We start from the raw sequence: 19,984 nt of genomic DNA, 5'->3' as shown, positions 1-19,984 counted from the left end.
TTGGTACACTATAATTAATTCATCTGTTATACATTTTTTTATCTAACAAACATTATAATAAAAATGCAATATATGAAAATATGATATGCATTATGATTGATTGTGTGAGTTGGTAATCAATTTGACTGTCATTGATATTCAGTTATTTCAGTGTTACATGTGGTTGTGTTCTCTGTATGTAAGTATGGGTTCTACGTGCCTACGGTTCCGTATTTCAAGTTTTTTTATTAAAAAATCCATTAATATAAAAATTAAATTTGCATTTGTTTTCTTTCACTAATTAAACTAATATAAAAATCCATTAATCTTAAAATTGAAATCCATTGCGGTGATTAAATTGCAACAAATGAAAGTCACATAATCTTAACATCATCAATAGTAAACTGATAGCAAGAAATTGTAACGACAGTGGGAAATCGAACGTCCGGGGTTCAATAAGAAAAGCACGAGAGTTCTCCTCAGAGTTGGACTGCAGCGCGCGATGAGACAATTCGTTTCTGCTCAACACCCAAAACCGCTTCAGCTCCGATCCTAGCAAACAAAATTATTAAAAAGGAAAATTTTAAAAAGAAAAACTAAATGCAATAAAAAAAATCAACCTTTTTTTTACATTTATTTGAAAACTCTAGATATTTCAAAATATGTATAAATATGATTTAAACAAAGTTGTAGAATTAACTATATGCAAAATAGTTTTAAAATATATTATTTATATTAGTTCATGACGAGCAATAACAAAGATATAAACAATCACATGTTGGTGTAACAGAGTGTCTCTCAATCTAATACATCAATAATTATGAAATTTCAAAAGATTTGGGAAAGTCATGCTTTTAAAATGCATTTTATTTTAGAGAAATTGACTCTATAGATAAAAAAAATGAATTATAAATGTATTTGAATGAATTTGTTTGGGGATCGTAATAACCAATTTGATATTTTGGTTTGGTATAGAAATTAAATTCTTCATAGTTTTCCATTCTATCAAAAATGGTTAAAGATGTGTTCATCACCTCCATTTCAACAAGGGCCTCTATTAGTATTGAGTGTAGGGATTTGGGTGCTTTTTAAAGCTTATTAAATCGACTTATTTGTCTTTAAAATTAGTTAAGGATCACAATAACTTAATTTGATGGTTTTAAAATCAATGACTATGTTGACATGTATATTAATAATGTTTGGTTTTAATTTTTTTTAGAAGTTTAAGGTTACAAGATAAGAGGAGTTTAACAACAAAATAAGTTTGATTTACTAGTGTAGTTGGTTCATCATCTCACTTACATCATTCATTATTGTGGCTATTAATCTATTTAAGTTGTTTGTCTCACTTTAAATATTATATTGAATTACTAATTTAATATTTTGATAATTTTTAATTAGTCTTTTTGGTGTAATTATGGCTATCTTTGAAGTCATTTGTTAAAAATAAATGCTAAGGTTGAATTTGATTTTTTTTTTAAGATATCTTCATTACATTTTTTGAAGACATGATATGGTTATCATATGATAGCTTAGAATGTAAATTAGGAAACAAAAATTGTTGTACATTATTCCTTTAAGATCTAATGTGTCATTAATCTATAATTTGCGTACAATAAATTAGACTTCAAACTTTTATTATACAACTTCTTATATTATTATTAGGTTAAAAATACCTTTTTGTCCCAATTTTCGTCAAATTTTTTCAAATAAATCCTAATTTTGGTTTTGTGTTCAAATAAGTCCTAATTTTTGTCAATTTTGTTTAATTGGGTCCTTTTTTGCTAACACCGTTTAAATCATTAATAACCATGAACAATGACTGCCATGTGTCACTTTGTGGTTTTTTTGAATTTTTTTTTAAAAAAATTTTAGTTTTTTAAATTTTTAAAATTTTTTTAAATGTACACGTGTCAACCCAGTAGTGTGCCACATGTCACTTCGTGGTTTTTTTGAATTTTTATTTTATTTATTTTTGAATTTTTTTAAAATTTTTATAAATGTCCACGTGTTAACCCAGTAGTGTGTCACGTGTCAAAGTCAATGTTCTATATTCAATTTGGTCCCAATATTTGTTATTTTTGTTCAATTAGGTCCCAATTTTTGTTAACATTAACCAATTTGGTCCCTCCACAAATTAAAACCAAATTTAATTTTTATATTAAAATTCACATTTTTTATTAAATATTTTTATATAATATATTAAAATTCACATCATTATAACTTTGATATAAAAATTAAATTTGGTCACATCTGTGATAGGGACAAAATTGGTCATTTTAAACAAAAATTGGAACTAAATTGAACAAAAATAACAAATATAGGGACTAAGTTGAATATAAAACATTGTCCTTGACACGTGGCACACTACTGGGTTGACATGTGGACATTTAAAAAAAATTCAAAAAAACCATGAAGTGACACATGGTGTGTCACGCTACTAGGTTGACACGTGTACATTTAAAAAAATTTAATTTTTTTAAAAAAATCAAAAAATAAAATCAAAAAAATCAAAAAAACCACAAAGTGACACGTGACAGTCACTGTTCATGACCGTGATTTAAACGGTGTTAGCAAAAAATGATTCAATTGAACAAAATTGACGAAAATTGTGACCTATTTGAACACAAAACCAAAATTAGGACTTATTTGAGAAAACTTGACGAAAATTGGGACCAAAAAGGTATTTTAACCTTATTATTATTATTAGACTCAATACTTTTTGTTTAGATATTACAATAGACAATACAATTAGAATAAGTTTTTCCTTAGATTCTTTCTTAGCAATGTGATCATAGGTTTTGTTTATTAATTTGGTACATTTCTTCAAAGTGGTTGTTCTGATTCAAATACTAAACTTTGAAAGTATATAAACTCTAGTAGAGCACACATGTATTGTGATGTTTGTTCATTGGTAGGATCAATTCCTTTTATCTTGTTTCTTGGACAAAATTTTGAAGGTTAGTTTCACAAAATTTATTTATGTATGAATTGACAATTTGTAAGTTCTACAATTTTTAGTTGATTTATTTTGATATGGTAAACTACGGAAAGTGAAAACTTGGAAGTGACGTATACTCATAATGAAGAACATTTATGTATTATATTATTAATGTTTTCTTTAGGTACATGATTTTATTATGCTATGATGTTTGAAATGTTGATTTCTTATAATAGTATGAAATCATGGTTATTAAACTTGTGAGTTAACTTTTTAACTCCACGAGTTTATGTTTCTACTCATAGCTTTCGAGTTGACTCGGAAGCAAACTCATTTTTGTTGTATTTACTTATGCTATTTTTCAAATTAAAGAGGTTGTGTGAATGGTAAGGAATAAATCTAATAATCATGTGAGTAACTTTGTCTCTGTTCTTTTAGTACTGAAGTTTTTCAATATTCATACTCGGTAAAGCAAAGCAGTTTCGTTTAAGGAAATTATTTAACAGGTCTCGTATGCTTACTGGCTTAACGTGAATATTGATAGTGCAACTCAAGATTGTTCTAGTTTGGCTACGTGTGCTTTAATTTTTTTAGGACACAGAGGAGATATGTTGATAATTTTTCAATGTTTTAGGGTAAAACTTCACTTTATGTTGACTTTTTGGAGGTTATTTATGCTTTGAAACATGCATGAAGGGAGGACTTTCGACGCTTTGGTTGGAGAATAATTCTACTTTGGTTTGTCAAGGTTTTGTGGATCAATGAAGTGGTACATTAGGCTCATAAAGGGAGATGGCATAGATGCTTGTTCATTTATTCAACATATACAGATTAAGGTTTCTCATGTTTTTCAGGGTAATCATTATGTTAATAAGTTAGTTAATTTGATTTTTACATTTCGATACAGATTAAGGTTTCTCATGTTTTTCAGGGTAATCATTATGTTAATAAGTTAGTTAATTTGATTTTTACATTTCGAGAGTAATATTATGTTAATAAGTTAGTTAATTTAATTTTTACATTTCGAGAGTAATATAAATGATTTGATGTATTAGCACCATATACTTATTTAGAGTTTTTTCCAAAATAAGTACACGTTTATGTTTTCTGAAGTATAATTTCTTATCATGGACTTTTTGTGGTCTCTTATATATTTTGTATTCTTTTATTTTTAATTTATTTTAACTAATTTTCATGTTTTCATGTGATGGACAAATAATAGATGAACTTTAAAGTATCAGCATAATTGAAATATCAAAGTTCATAATAATATCCAACATTAACTTATTGGAAATTAAGTTATTCAAAGATTTTTGAGTTCAGAGATCTTTCTTGAACTTGAGTTTGGAGATCTTTCTTCGATTTGAATTTGTTCTTCTGCTTCCTAATTTCGCTTTTGCTCTTTATGATACCAAACTAGTTAAGTTCCGCATTTGGGTAAGCACAAACCGATTTCAAACAAGACAGAAGCTTACCAAGGGGTTAGAAATCCAGAATTTAATGTTGATGTCACGCCTCTCTCAACAAGAACTTCACGAATACGTGCAAAATGCTGAGCAGCTGATATACAGATATCTGCGTAAGCTGAACTTAATCTCACCTTCACGGAACATAAGCACCAATCAGAGATTTTCTAATCAGTTACAGGGAGGCATATACACAAATCTAGAAGATAAAATTGAACAAGAGCATTCTCAAAATATACACGAGATAATAAAAGTAATTCCATGAAATTGACATAAAATGAAAATGAATTATTACCATAGGAACATAGTGAAAGAAGATAGCACAATACTTTTTTATTGTTGTATCATTTCAGTTCTCGGAGGACAAGAAAATTTTCAATTTCTAATTCCATGAAATTGACATAAAATGAAAATGAATTATTAACCATAGGAACATAGTGAAAAAGAAGATAGCGTAACACTCTGTAATTGTTGTATCATTTCAGTTCTCGAAGGACAAGAAATATTCAACTTCCTAAACAAATAAAATTAGTGTTTCAACTCCTCCCAATGGCATTTTTTGTAAGAACCTTTAAGCTGAAGAAATCATAACCTCTGATAGAAACCGGTATCTGACTACAAATCTTAATGAGTTTATGCCTAATCAATCTCACAAAACTAGCCTGTAAAGAAAGAATTGCATTGCACTTATACATTATAATTTGAACTTATTCCTTCCTAGTGCATATGGGACTTCCAACAAGAAAGAATATAGATTTCTCCCTCAATACACTGTCTAACCTGCAGAACTTCAAGGCCCTCCCATCCCAGAGGCCTAAGTTTTCTGAGTTCACATGACATCCCTCCTTTATTTATATACAGCTGGTCTACCAACAAAAACCCACCTTCAATTGGACCTAATGAATTGCAGTCCCATTGAATAACCCGTTACATTTCTTAGACTAAAATAGCTAACTATCGAAGAATGACATGATGCCATGATTTAGAACAGGAAAAGGAACAGCTATCGAAGAAAATTGTAACATTTAAGTAATGAAGACAGAACCTAATAACCAAGGTTCTTCACTTACATTCTAAATCTTGAATAAGGTTTCTTTCTAAAGCCAAATCAAATAAACTTTCCAAGACAAAAGCAAGTCGGTCACAAGCAGTGTCAAGAAGAGGAGATAGCCATGATTTAGCAGCCGCTCGAGCAATCTCTGCAGCAGCCTCTGTTCTTGCTCTTCCCCCACCTCGACCAGCGTGGGCGAGTAATATATTTGCAACCTGTTATAAAAGATACCTAAGAATTCGAAGTTGAAAATTGAATGATAAAGGAATATATTCCTCACACGTTTATGAAAAGTAAATCACCTTCTCCCTCGACACTGAGGGGCATTCTATGGAATATGCTGCACAGCGAAATTCATGCATCACCCTCTCAAATGCAGCTCCTCCATAAAGACGAAGAGTAGCATTGGGAGGATTTACAGAGGCAATGACACCAGGCCAAACCCCAATGCCACGTTCATCATTGCAAATTTCCTGAGATGGGAAACATCTGAGGTGGCCTGTATTTTCGAATCCATTCTAGCAAGTTCAGAAGTCACTTCACTGCAGCGTTGCTCTAGTAAAGCCAATATAAGATTTGAATTTTTCTTCATCGAAACCTCCCTTTACACCCTCACGCAGATGACGAAGAACCTCTGAATCCACCTGAGAAATCTGCTTCCGGAACTCATCATTTGAAACATTACCCCTATCCTCTGGAAGTGCCACAAAAAAGGGGTGAGTGCTATCCCCAAGGTAACCACTAGCACTCAAATAGCGATCCACTTCCCACCGGTCACCAAATTCCTGCAAGCATTGGAAAGCTGATCATTAAAACCAGTCTCTAAAAATACAGCGTACTATGTAACCATTATATACATCAAACTATGGTGTGATGAAGGATGAAACATCTCAGTGGCTGCCACTACTACTACAACCACATCAAGTGGCCGTTACGGCTGACTGCATTCCACAATGCAACCACAACTGCAATCACAATTTAAATCCATGCTTATGCAGCCTAATGGCAATATCATCAACCTCAAGATATACATCGATTGTTGATTACATACTAACAGTTTATTTTCCTTTCCTGTCATAACTTGATGAGTAGTGTGATTCATTAACTCCTTAACCAAAGAAATACCACCACAAAAGTCTTATCACATTGCGTGAAATCGACTACATGGATCACATTAAAATATATACTAAATTCTCAGTGAAAGAGAGAGAATGAAATACTAAGAAAGAAGGAAGTGGTGGAGAGAGAAGGAATTACTGCAAAGGAAGAAGCATTGCAGCCCTCTCTATGGGTAACAGGAGACAACGGCCACCTGAAGTGCTCCCCGACAACCATTTGATAGTCTACAGGGAGGCCACTTCCACTATTCTCATTCAATAACATTCATCGAGACCGCTGCATTGTGACTTCGCTGTGATTTTCCAGCGGTCTGTGTGGGTTTGCGGAGACTACGGTGATTTTCTAGAGTTGTGGCTCTTTGGAATATATGAAGAAAGCACATTTGGGGATATCCGTATTTGGGTTCTTGTAGTAGTCTCAATTAATTTGACCAGAGTGTGATATTTTGGTAAATTTATTTGTTTTGTTGAGTAAAAACATATGGTAGATCCCCTGATTTTTTGTAATTGGTGCACACATGAAGGACATAGGTGTTGTTGAAGTTTTGCTAAATATTAATTTGGAACTCTGTTGTTCATTTATATGTTGACAGTTTTTATAAATCTGCAACTGTAGTGTAGAAATTGCAACAATACTCCCCACATTTTAATGCTTGAGTCCTCACTTATTTAAGCTTTGACGTAATTTATAATTTTGAAGGACCAAAAGCACCCACGTTAGTCAATATACATGTTCAGGTTATGAAAATTGTATGATGTAAAATGTGTGTAAGTGAATGCATTGTGTGATCAAAAAATCATATTGAATTTTTTTTAAAAGATGCAATTGCAGTCCAGAATTTACAACACTAGTCCCCACATAATAATTCTTAACTCCCACTTGCTGATGAGTTGAGGATTTTGACAATTTTCAAGCAACAAAAGTACAGACTATGGTGGATATGCAGTATTTCGATTATTGAAATTGTATGAAGGACAATGCAATGTGTGTTACAATATTTTAATTTTTTAACCACCTGCAAGAGCAATTAGGAATTTGCAACACTGCTCCCCACATATTAATGGTTGACTCCCTACTTATGGGTTGAGTTGATAATTTTGAAAATTGTCAAGTAAGACAAGCATCAATGTTAGTAAATGGAAATTAGATGATGAAAAATTTGTTAAAGTGAGTTAATTGTGTGATCCCAATACCATATTAAAATATATTTTTAAGATGCAAGTGTAGTCCAGAATTTACAACAACACTCTCTATATATTGAAGCTTGACTCCCCAATTACGGAAGAGTTCAACATTTTGGCAACAGTCAAGTAAGACAAGCACCACGTCAATGAATGGAAATTGGATGATAAAAAATTTCTTAAAGTGGGTGAATTGTGTGATCCCAATACAATATTTAACTTACTTTAAAAAAATCTGTAACCTCAAAACATAATGTCCAATTTAACTTCCCACATATTTATTCTTGACTCCCCACTTAAGTATGACTTGAGTATTTTGGAAATTGTCAAGTAAAAAACATCCACGTCAGTGAATGAAAATTTGTTTAAGTCGGTGAATTGTGTGATCTCAATATGATATTTAAATTAGTTTTATAAAAATTTGCAACCTCGAAACATAATGTTCAACTTAACTCCCCACATATTAATGCTTGACTCTCCACTTACGTATGACTTGAGTATTTTGTCAATTGTGAAGTAAGAAAACACCTACGTCAGTGAATGAAAATTGGATGATAGAAAATTTGTTTAAGTCGGTGAATTATGTGATCCCAATACGATATTTAAATTAGTTTTATAAAAATCTGCAACCTCGAAACATAATGTTCAACTTAACTCCCCACATATTAAAGTTTGACTCCCCACTTACGTATGACTTGAGTATTTTGTCAATTGTGAAGTAAGAAAGCATCCACGTCAGTGAATGGAAATTGGATAATGGAAAATTTGTTTAAGTTGATGAATTGTGTGATCTGAATACGATATTTAAATTAGTTTTATAAAAATCCGCAACCTTGAAACATAATGTTCAACTTAATTCCCCACATATTAATTTTTGACTCCCCACTTACATATGACTTGAATATTTAGTCAATTGTGAAGTAAGAAAGCACCTACGTCAGTGAATGGAAATTGGATGATGAAAAATTTGCTTAAGTCGGTGAATTGTGTGATCCTAATATGATATTTAAATTAGTTTTATAAAAATCTGCAACCTTGAAACATAATGTTCAACTTAACTCCCCACATATTAATTTCTGACTCCCCACTTACGTAGGACCTCAATATTTTGTCAATTGTGAAGTAAGAAAGCACCCACGTTAGTGAATGAAAATTGGATGACGGAAAATTTGTTTAAGTCGGTGATTTGTGTGATCCCAATACGATATTTAAATTAGTTTTATTAAAATCTGCAACCTCGAAACTTAATGTTCAACTTAACTCCCCACATATTAAAGTTTGACTCCCCACTTAAGTATGACTTGAGTATTTTGTCAATTGTGAAGTAAGAAAGCACCAACGTCAGTGAATGGAGATTGGATGATAGAAAATTTTTTTAAGCGGATGAATTGTGTGACTCCAATATGATATTTAAATTAGTTTTCAAAAAATCTGCAACCTCCAAACATAATGTCCTACTTAACTCTCCAAATATTAATGCTTGACTCCTCACTTACATATGATATGGGTATTTTAGCAATTGTCAAGTATGAAAGCACCCACGTCAGTCAATTGAGATTGAAAGATGGAAAATTTGTTTAAGTGAGTGAATAGTGTGAACCCAATACCATATTTTAAAAAAATCTGCAACCTCGAAACATAATATCCAACTTCAATCCCCACATATTAATGCTTGACTCCCCACTTACGGATGACATGTGGATTTTGATAATTTTAAAAAACCACAATTATCAACCATGGTCAATATTCAGTGTTTTTGTGATTGCATGGTATGATCAAATTACCGCAATTATATTTCTTTACAACCTGCAAGTGCAGTCCACATTTTCCACCAGTACTCCCTACACGTTAACGCTTTAGTCCTCAAATATGGAAGATTTGATGAATTGAACAATTTGAAAGAGCCACAAACACCCACAACAGTGAATATTCAGTGTTTATTAAATGGACCTTGTATGGTGCAAAATTTGTGTAAGTGACTGCATTCTGTTATCACAAAATCATATTTCAATTCTTGTAAAATCTGCAACTTCGCTCCACAATTTGTAACTTGACTCTTCACACATGTAGTCCTTGCTCCCCACTTATGGATGACATGACAAATATAACAATTTGAAACTGCCACAGACACCTAATTTACTCAACAACCTATTCAAATATGAAATGACATACAATAGCAATAAACAAACTTTTGCATGTTCAAATTTTGGGTCCTCTGTTCCGAAAAATAAAACAGGCAAAATAAGGGTTTTTTAGGAACACCTTTCGACGAATACGCAGGGGGAAATATGTGTAATGGACTCACAACAACGATTCAATGCTACGATGAGGACGATGAGATGGTTATCGTCAAGGACTTCCAGTAGCCGCTATCTTCGCTAACCCACACACACGATGCAATGCTTCACACTTTCCAGCACTTCCTCTCTTTGTATGTCTGCAATGTTTCACTTCTCTCTCTCTGCAATGGTTCTTCCTTTCCACCACTTCCTTCTTTCTTTGTATTTCATTCTCTCTCTCTTTCACTTTGCCTAAGAAATGTTCCCGCACGTGTAAGGGTTTGTCTCATTAATGCATTTGCAATAAAAAAATTAAAATCCCTTGCCACGTCAGTATTGTAAAAAATGAGTCAAAAAGTTTTGTTGAAATATCATTTTCTTAAATACAATTCAGCGAGCATAAATGTCAAACCTTCACTTCTCACAGGCCAAGAATTTCAAGAACTCACCTTAAGAGCAAACCCAGGTGTGTCAATAATAGTAAGGTTAGCACAATGTGCATACTCGGCTCTCATTACAATTGGCTTTGGAGAAACTGCTGCCTTTGTTTTCTTCAAAAGTGCCTCAGTTCTGGACTTTATAACGTCAACAATCGAAGATGCCAAAACTATGGGACTTCCATACTCTTCTGAATCCTCCTCCTGTGTTTCCCATACTCGAGAATAAAACATATTGGCAAAACAAAAAGAAATGTAAATTCAAAACCAATGTTGCCAAATGGTCAAACTATGAACCAAACACCTAACTAATTTTAATTTAATCTCAACCAAATTAAGTTAGGCCTTTTCAAAGAGTCAAAGCTTAAACCAATCAACCCGAACCTAGCTTGGCGGCATATAAACAATACAAAATAGAAGAACCCATTTTAATTTTTTTCTTTTTAGTTTTCTACTTTTAATGAAATTAAAATCTTATCACTTTTAACAATACACCACACATTATACAAAACTCTTGATATATTTCATTCTATTTTTTTCACCAAAACCTACCTTTGTGAGTGTTTAGCAGACAAATAGATTGAAATGCAACATGCTGCAATGCTTTTTTTTTTTTAGTTTTATTGACTAAAATGACTGATAATTGTTGAAGTTAGGAATCAAATTGGTTAACTTAGATTATGCTTGGATTGATAGAATGAGAAAGAATAAAATGGAATGCATTATTAAAATTAAAATGCGGTGAAACAAACATCTCCCTTACATTTGTTGGATGTTACCATTGAACGACACAAAACTTTAATTCCATTTACTCCTTAAGATGAAGGAGATAAACATGAAATAGGATTCACTAGTTTCTAGTATATGTTTTATTAGGTTTAATTATGTCTTTAGTTCTCATTTTAAAGGCAAAATCTCAAAATGGTACCCAAATTTTTAAAAGTTTTAAATTGATCCCTTTTTTGTTGAAACGTCTCAAGTTTGCCCTTTTTGTTAAGTCAAGATTGACGTCGTTAGAGAGAGTGTCACATGTCAGTTCCTCAAATTTTTGATTTTTTTTTAATTTTTTTATGATTTTTTTTTTATTTTTGAATTTTTTTTAAAAAATCATAAATTGCCACGTGTCAAGCTGTCATCGTGCCACGTGGCAGTGACAGAGTGATGTGGCAGTGGCAATGACACGTGTCAGTATTATGTCAGGTGGTCTCAATTTGGTCCCTTTATTTTAATTTTTGTCTCAATTTAGTCCCAATTTTTGTAAAAAGTAACAATTTTGTCCCTCTCCAAATTGAAATCAAATTTAATTTCTATATAAATCTACACAAGTATTTCCATCAAAATTGATATTTCAAGTAAATATTTTTAACCAAATTAAGTTCATTTAATTAATATTTTACATTGAACTTTATTTAAAATTGTTTTAAAGTTAATAGAAAATAATGTTAATAGAAAAAAAAATTTATAAATTAACTAGTTCATGTAACAATAAAAGCCATATAAATTTAAAATTTGAAAACAATTTTAATTAAAGTTGAATGTGAAACACAATTTTAAATAAACTTAGCTATGTTAAAAATATATAATAAAAATATCAATTTGAATAAAAATATCAAATTTAATAAAAATATTTGTATAACATTTATATAAACTTAATTTTTGTTTTAATTTGGAGAGAGACGAAATTGAATTATTTTTACAAAAATAGGGACTAAATTGAGACAAAAATTAGAATACCGAGACCAAATTGAGACTAAGGAAATGACACCTGACATAATACTGACAGGTGTCACTATCACTGCCACATCACTCTGTCACTACCACGTGGCACGACGACAGCTTGACACGTGGCAAATTTTTTATTTTCAAAAAAAATTCAAAAAAAATTAAAAATAAAAATAAAAATCGAAGAACTGACACGTGGCACCCCATTTAACAGCGTCAACCTTGACTTAACAAAAAGGGCAAACTTGAGACGTTTTAACAAAAAAGGGGACCAATTTGAGATTTTTAAAGATTTGGGTACCATTTTGAGATTTTGACTCCAAAATGGAGACCAAAGACATAATTAAACCGTTTTATTATGTCTTTAGTTCGTGAAATTTGGAGTAAATCAGATTTTAATCTCCTAAATTTAACAAAAAAGAAACTTTAGTTCATCAAATCTGAAAAGATGTTCATAGTAAAGAAGTATTTTATTCAAATTTGAGGAACTAAATTTATTTTATCTTAAATTTGAGAGATATTCAACCCCAATTTTAGAGAAACTAAAAGCATAGGTCTTTCCATTGTATGTCATCCGCAATTTACCCATTCATATGACAAAAACACATTTGCCTCCATCGGTTCTACACCTTAATTAATGGAACATGACAACAGTATATTCCATTCCTCTCAACAAATTGTTCGAATTTCCAATTTCGGGCAAGAAAGTTTCCTTTCTAAACCAAATCAACCAATAGATAGAATTTCGAGAACTTAGTACATATTTGGATGAAAATTACAAAAGTATTCTTTGAAATTCCAATAGAAATATGCTCGTTTCAAACCGTGAATCGAGAAGAAAATATATGTTGCTTCTAGAGTAAAAATACTTTAACCTCTCCCAACTTTAATACAAATAAGTATAAGTATATTGCTATAATACACCCAATGTCATGCAGCAAATACAAGCCCAATGAGGAAAGAAACATTAAAAATTCAGAAACCCAACGGAACCAAACAATATCTCTACCAAACTTGGATTCCTGAAAGAAGATCCACTCTGCGACATTCAATTCACTAAAAGAGAACGGGAAAATTGAAAACCTGGAAGCGGCATCGAGGTGTAATAAAGCCATTGAAGAAGGGTGAGAATACAGTTGGAGAAACGGTTAGTCAAGGCCATGCGGCAAGTGGGGGCAGAAGGCTGGAAAGGGAGCAAGGGCACAAGATCCAAAATACCGAATAAAAAGCTAACAAAATATGTGTGGGGAAATACTAGTATATAGTTACGAATAATAACGTGGGGGTATGGATGGATTATAGAAAATTCTCTCTTATGTTTTTTCTTCTGTCCATGAACATTTGGGAATTCTGTTTTTGTTGTTGTTGCGTTGTTTCTGTATTGGAACTTCTTGTGTTTTTGAATACCAATACTAAACCAGGTGTTGCTGGATTATACTAATTTTGCTACTATTGATTTTTTATCTTTCAATTGGTGCTTTCATTGAGTCATGGCGGAGAATACTCGTCTAAAAGAACTCACAGTGGAGGTTTCTCGCCTCAAGGACCTCTCTATTGATGTGAAAACCCTTAATGATGTGGTAGCTGCTACCAATCGGTACATTAAACGATTGCTGGAGACAATGACCAATCAACGAAGTGATGATAATACTCGATTCGAAACGGTGGAAACTATATTGGACTCAGTACTCCAGTCCTTTGCAAATCTGCAATCTGGGTCTAAAATTCGTCGCGCCCTTCCTTTCAGGTTCGCAATGTTAAATTGGACTTTCCTAGATTTGATGGTTCTGATGTGCTTCACTGGATTTTTCTAGCGAAGCAATTCTTTAATTACTATAATACGTCAGATGAGCAACGTTTAACAATAGCTACAGTGCATATGGAAAAAGATGTTGTGCCATGGTTCCAAATGATGTCTACATCCAACTTTTTCCCAACCTGGGTTGCGTTTACTCGAGCCTTAGAACGGGAATTTGGACCTTCTCCTTATGAATGCCCGAGATCTAATTTGTTTAAGCTTACTCAGGAAAGTTCAGTCCAAGACTATTATGTCAAATTCACATCTCTAGGTAACCAGGTGCAAGGGGTTACAACTGAAGCTCTTCTGGATTGTTTCGTTGGTGGATTAAAAGTGGAAATTCGTAGGGATGTGTTGGCTCAAGAACCTACCACCTTGATGCGTTATGTTTTCCTTTGTTAAATTAATCAAGGAGAAATATTCCTCTGTTCCTAAACCCAAACAGTACCAGTACAACTATTACCCTAAAACACAAGCCACAAACATGACCTCCATTACTTCCTAGACCCCTGACTATGTCATCCACCAATACTTCCCGCAATTTCAATGTTAAGAAAATGTCTCTAGTTGAAATGCAACTTAGAAGAGATAAAGGATTATGTTTCACCTGCGATGATAAATTCATCCCTTCACATCGATGCCCTAACAAACAACATTTGTTATTGCAAATGGATGATGATAAAGATCTCATTAACCCTCCCCAGGATAATGAAATTGATAAGGGCTTGAATAGTCAAGATGACCCTCATCTATCTTTTAATGCTTTGAAAGGATCTGCCGGTTTGGGTACCATGAGGTTCCAAGGGTCGATCCAGGGCATGCCGATTCAAATCTTGATCGACAGTGGCAATTCCGACAATTTTTTACAGCCTCGGTTAGCCCACTACCTTAAATTACCCATTGAACCTATTCAGAAATTTAAGGTTGTGGTTGGAAATGGTAGTGCTTTAATGGTGGAAGGTGTTATCACGGATCTGGAAGTCAAAGTCCAAGGCCATTCAATTCTTTTGCCTGTGTTTTTATTTCCTGTTTCAGGAGCAAATTTGGTGTTGGGGGCAGCTTGGCTTGCCACTCTCAAAGCACATATTTCTGACTATAGCACATTAACATTGAAGTTCTTGTTAGGCAACAAATTATCACACTACAGGGCGACTCTAACAAACTTCCTAGTCCAGTTCAATTTCATCACATGAGAAGATTACAGCACACTCATGCTATTGCAAAATTATACTCCTTACAATTTAACACTGTTCCCTGTTATCAAGATTATTGGCTGGACTTGCCTACAAATATTGAACCAGAGATTGATCTTTTGCTTCAGACATATCAAGATGTGTTTTCTGTACCATCGGGGTTACCACCCACCAGATCTCACAATCATTCCATTCCTCTGCTACATGGCGCAGATCCCATTAAGGTCAAGCCCTACCGTTATCCTTTGAGTCAGAAACAACAAATCGAAATATGGTTCAAGATATGTTGCACGAGGGCATTATTGTGCCTAGTTCAAGTTCTTTTTCTTGTCCCATCATCTTGGTAAAAAAGAAAGATGGAACCTAGCGTTTTTGTACTGATTATAGAGCCCTGAATGCCATAACGGTAAAGGACAGTTTCCCTATTCCAACGGTTGATGAACTTATTGATGAGTTACATGGAGCATTATATATTTCCAAATTGGATTTACGGTCCGACTATCATCAAATCCTGGTGAAGGAAAATGATAGACACAAAACAACCTTTAGAACGCACAAAGGGCATTATGAATGGCTTGTTATGCCATTTGGGCTCACTAACGCCCCAGCCACCTTCCAAAGCTTAATGAATACGGTGTTCCAAAGCATGTTACGAAAATCTATTTTGGTTTTATTTTATGACATTCTGGTTTATAGCTCCTCATGGAAGGCTCATCTGCACCACCTTGAAGTTGTTCTCAAGTTGCTTAAGCACCATCAATTGTATGCTAAGCTTAGCAAATGCTCCTTTAGTCAACAACAAATTGAATATCTTGGTCACACAGTGTCTGGAGCAGGGATTCAAATGGATGCTAATAAGGTTCAAGCTGTCATAGATTGGCCCACTCCCACTAATTTGAAGCAATTGAGGGGTTTTTTGGGACTAACTGGTTACTATAGACGGTTTATAAAGTGCTATGCTACATTAGCAAGTCCTTTAACTGATTTGCTTAAAAAGGACAATTTTTCTTGGAGAGACAGAGCCACAATTGCATTCAACCAGTTAAAAAATGCTATCACAACTGCTCCTGTGTTGTCTCTACCAGATTTTTCTCAACCTTTTACGTTAGAGACAGATGCATCAGGAATTGGTGTGGGTGCAGTGTTGGGACAGAACCAACATCAATTGCGTTGTTTTCAAAGAAAATGACTATACACATGCAGAAACAATCTGCTTACTCTAGGGAATTTTATGCTATTACAGAGGCCATAGCTAAATTCCGACATTATTTGTTGGGCCATAGATTTATAATTAGAACATACCAGAAAAGTTTGAGAAGTTTGACAAATCAAACCCTTCAGACCCCGGAACAACAATAATGGCTTCATAAGTTGCTAGGGTATGACTTCACAATTGAATACAAGCCGGGGAACGAAAACTTAGCAGTCGATTCCCTATCTCAATCATTTTATATGGCTTGGTCTCAACCAATTCCTCACTTACTTTCTGCTATTCAAGAGGCCCAACGGACTGATCCTGAATTGTATGTTGTACTATTGTCCTGTAAAGACAATCAACCTGTCAAGCCTCATTACAGTGTTCAAGGTGAATTGTTATTCTGGAAATAAAGGCTAGTATTGCTTGCAAAGCATGCCTTAATCCAGCAAATTCTTCAAGAGTTTTATAAAACTCTTATAGGCGGTCATGCTGGTTACACAAGGACCTTAGTTCGAATTGCAACACAGTTTTCTTGGCCAAGCATGCATGGTGATGTTAGAAAATTCGTGCAACAATGCTTAATATGTCAACAGGCTAAAGCAGCCACCACCTTACCAGCTGGTCTATTGCAGCCTCTCCTTATTCCAAGCCAAATCTGGGAGGATTTAGCTATGGATTTCATTACAGGTTTACCCTCTTCCCAAGGATACATAATGATTTATGTAGTTGTGGATAGGCTATCAAAATATGCACATTTTACCCCTCTAAAAGCATATTATTCCAGTATACAAATGGCAGAAGCATTTATGAAAATGGTGGTCACATTACATGGAATTCCAAAATTCATAGTCTCCGATCGAGACAAAGTTTTCATTAGTCAATTTTGGCGACATCTTTGGAAGATCAGTGATACTACATTGAATATGTCCACAACTTACCATCCTCAAAGTGATGGGCAATTTGAGGTACTCAATAAATGTGTTGAGATGTATTTGTAATGTTTTACGTTTGATGCCCTGAAAGATTGGTCAAAATTACTACCGTGGGCGGAATATTGGTACAACATCGCTTATCATACAAGTGTTGGAATGAAACCTTTCAAGATAGTGTGTGGGAGAGATCCACCATCTATTGTTAAATACACTGCTGATATGACATATCCCATTTCTGTTAGGGACCAACTATTGACTCGGGATGCAATCCTAGAGAAATTGAAGAGGAATTTGCATAGAGCTCAACAAATACAAAGTAAGTACGCTGATCAAAAGCCACGTAAATTGGAATTCCAGATAGGTGATTCTTTTTTGGTGAAGCTACAACCATACAGACAACACTCTTTGGCTCTAAGGAAAAATCAAAAGTTGGGCTTAAGGTACTTTGGGCCATTTAATATTACTGAAAGAATTGGCAAGGTTGCTTATAAACTTCAATTGCCATCTACTACTCGCATCCATCCCATATTTCATACATCCCAATTGAAACTCTGTCACGGAGATCATACTGCACCCTACGTGCCTTTACCAATATCTGACAAAGAGTTCTCTCCTATCATTCCACCCTGCGCAATTTTAAAGTCTAGAGTTATTATAAGGGGGCATCAGCAGGTTCCACAACTCTTGGTTCAGTGGGAAGGTCTTCCAAAAGAGGAGGCTACATGGGAAGATCAATCTGTGTTTGTGGAGGCTTTTCCGACTTTCAACCTTAAGGGCAAGGTTGACTTTAATGGAAGAGAAATTGTAATAAAGTCAATGAAGAAAGGTGAGAATACAGCTGGAGAAACGGTTAGTCAAGACTACATGGCAAGTGAGACATAGGGCTGGAAAGGGAGCAGGGACACAAGATCCAAAATACCAAACAAAAGACTAACAAAATATGTGTGGGGAAATACTAATATATAATTACGGATAATAACGTAGGGCATATGGATGGATTATAGAAAATTCTCTCTCTTATGTTTTTTGGTCTGTTTATGAATATTTGGGAATTTTTTTTTGTTGCTATTGCATTATTTCTGTACTGAAACTTCTTGTGTTTTTGAATACCGATACTAAACCAGGTGTTGCTGGATTATACTATTTTTTCTGCTATTGATTTTTTATCTTTCACAAGGTTCGAGAGCGGAGGCGTCGTGAACCATCTGGAGTATGAGGGGTCTGCGCGTGCCCATCACGACCTCACGCACGTTGAACCGAAACCCGAGGAGCGCCTCCAAGAGCGAGCTCTTCCCGTCGGACTGTCCTCCGACCGCCACGATCTCCGGGATCGACATCGTCTCGCTGAATGCCACAGCCGCGGCCTGTAGCCGGTTGTACGCCTCGAACCCCGACTTCGACTATGCCTGGCTCTGCCGACTCTTCACCTTCGACGACGGCGTTTTCGACGGTGTTGAGGTGAGTGAGGGGGGAGTGTCGGAATCGGCGACGGTGAAGAACGACATAATGGAGACGGCGACTGTGGTGTGGAGGTGATGGAGTGGAGTTGAATGGAAAGAGCGAGGGAAAGACTTGAGTTTGAATTTGAATTTTGTGATTGGATTAATGCATATTTCTTTAAACGGGCTTTGAGATGCAGAAGACCCAAAAGAAACGACCCTTTTGCCTTCTGAGTGCGATTACTCTTTTTGATAAGTAAGAAAATAATACGTGCACAAATAGGCTTTTCTTTTTCTTCCTCTTCACCTTTTTTTTATTAAACTATAAAATGTTTATATTTTTCTGAAATAAGAATATTCATAAATTATAAAATAATTGTTATAAAAATAATCATAAAAAAATAATTTTTATATATATTTTTATTTTATAAATAGTTTTTTATTATGACTAATCATTTGAATTTAAAATAATAGTTACTTGAAAAATAAATTTTTTGAGTAATTATTTAAATTTAAAAAAGTAGTTATTAGAAATATAAATTAGAAAAAAAAATTATTTTAGCCATGTGTTGTTTGAATTCCTTGTTACTCTTCTTCTCTTTTTGTGAACATGTTCTTCATTATCTTGATTCACATAAATTATTCTCTTTCTACAGCCCATGTTCTATTGTGACAAGTGTCCTCTTATTATTCCCTCTCTATATAACTTTTTGTAATTTTCCTAATAATAATAATTATTGTGTTTCCACAAGTTTTATATGTATTATGCTATTTTCTCTGCATTTTGTATATATTTCAATGATTTTTTTTAATCAAGCATAAGTCACAAAACAATTATCATATGAAAAAAGACGCATCAATCCCTTTGATCCATCAGACCAAAATGGATACGATAAATATAATACTTCAGCATTCATTAGCCAACCAAAAAGTGTTATTTAATATTTGTTATACAATTGCAAAATGACATATATATGCATTAATTGGTTACCATTTGACCACATATTAAGATATTATTAACAATTTTATACTGATATGTGATTAGATATGTTAGTGCACACAAATTCAAGTTCCGATAATGAACAAATACTAGTAAAGTTATATTTAATCCTTACTAAATACATATTTTATATATTTAAACATTACGAAGATATAGGTGACCCTATTTAAATGTGAGCATTACAAAATTAATATGTGGTATCATGAAAGGATAAGGAAACAATCTATTAATCTAAAGTTTCAATAATGT

General features: G+C 33.6%; 1 pseudogene; it reads right to left on the bottom strand.

Moving 5' to 3' along the window:
- Positions 1 to 458: 458 nt before the first annotated feature.
- LOC114170158 (dynamin-related protein 5A-like) lies at positions 459 to 18,801 on the bottom strand (annotated as a pseudogene).
- Between the last annotated feature and the right edge of the window lie 1,183 nt (positions 18,802 to 19,984).

The sequence above is a fragment of the Vigna unguiculata genome, chromosome 11 (genome assembly GCF_037176805.1).
Source record: "Vigna unguiculata cultivar grain cowpea cultivar isolate G323 ecotype 2 chromosome 11, ASM3717680v1, whole genome shotgun sequence".
Classification (NCBI taxonomy): domain Eukaryota; kingdom Viridiplantae; phylum Streptophyta; class Magnoliopsida; order Fabales; family Fabaceae; genus Vigna; species Vigna unguiculata.
This window is presented reverse-complemented; position numbering and strand designations above follow the sequence as displayed.